The sequence below is a fragment of the Dipodomys spectabilis genome, unplaced genomic scaffold, assembly GCF_019054845.1.
Source record: "Dipodomys spectabilis isolate Male_0828 unplaced genomic scaffold, ASM1905484v1 ptg000020l, whole genome shotgun sequence".
In the NCBI taxonomy this organism is placed as follows: Eukaryota; Metazoa; Chordata; class Mammalia; order Rodentia; family Heteromyidae; genus Dipodomys; species Dipodomys spectabilis.
Window position 1 is genome coordinate 835,453 of NW_024870697.1, and position 1,378 is coordinate 836,830.

Here is a 1,378-nt window from a genome sequence, read left to right on the forward strand (position 1 = left end):
ACCCTAGAGATGATCTGAGGAGATTCTCATGTTTTGCTTCTAATTGCAAAACATTTTAGGGACATGATTTTTTAATTATTAGTTTAAGTAGCAAAGGAGTTCTCATTAATCAATTCAGTTTATGCGTACAATATACCTTGGTCAATGTCAACACTTCAACATTCTCATCCATCCCTCCCCTATGCACCTCTTCCTTCACTCTGCTTAATTTTGTAGGATATTTACGGGATTCCTCTGCATTTCTCCACCTTTTACCTGTTCATTCTTCTACCATTTCTAACTTCACCCCTCTTTTACTAACCACTTCCATATGATCCAGCAACTCTACTCCTGGGCATTTACCAGAAAGATTACAAACCAGGATATAGTAAAGGTTTCAGTACAACCATGCTTACTGAATCAGCCCAGATAGCCCTCAAGAAAGAAATGAATCAAGAATATGTAACACACACACACACACACACACACACATGAAATTCTAACACACACACACACACACACACAAATGAAATTCTACTTACTGATCAGAAAGAATATTGTACCATTTGTATTTCTCATTTCTCATTTCATCTACCTGGTATCCCATTGTCATCATACTGTCCCTGTACTGCAGTAACAGCCATAGGCAAACTGATGGAAAAGATTTTCAAGGTTATCGGCTAGCCATACATTCCTGAATATGAGTTTTCTGCTCATTCTCTTTGTCTATTCATGCCTTTGAGTAGTGATTGTACAGATTCATTTGTACCATTTGCTACACAGAAAAGAGATGAACCACTTGTATGTATATATATATATATACATATATATACATATATATATATATATGCATGCATACATGGATATATGCACACATATGGATATATATTAAATACTTGAGTACATTTTATGTTTTCAAAATTATGGAGCTAACAAAAATCACATGCATTTTTCTTCCTTTTCATTTTTTCAAAACCTAAATAACTTTGTCTCTTTTGAATACCTAATTTTAAAGAAGAGAATGTCATCATCTCTGATCTGTCAGTGGCCTTGAAATTAGATGTTCAAATAGGAAAAAGTTGTTTAGGCTTTTTGGTAGAAGAGAGAAGTATTGCTAGGGTTCTATTCAGGGGTTCTCTGCTTGCTAGATAGGATTTGCTTGTATAGCACCAAGCAGCTCAAGTATTTTTGCTATACTTCTAATCCGTTTTATTTACTTGAGGTCCTGAACTTTTTCCCAGGGTCTGATCTTAGATTGACTGAGACTTGATAACTATGCCTCCCACATAATTAGCTAGGATTACAGATGTGAACTACCATGGCAAGCTCATTTGTTGAGATGGCTGTCATGGCAGTTTTTTATCTGGCCTGGCCTCAGACCACGATCATTTTCATTTCT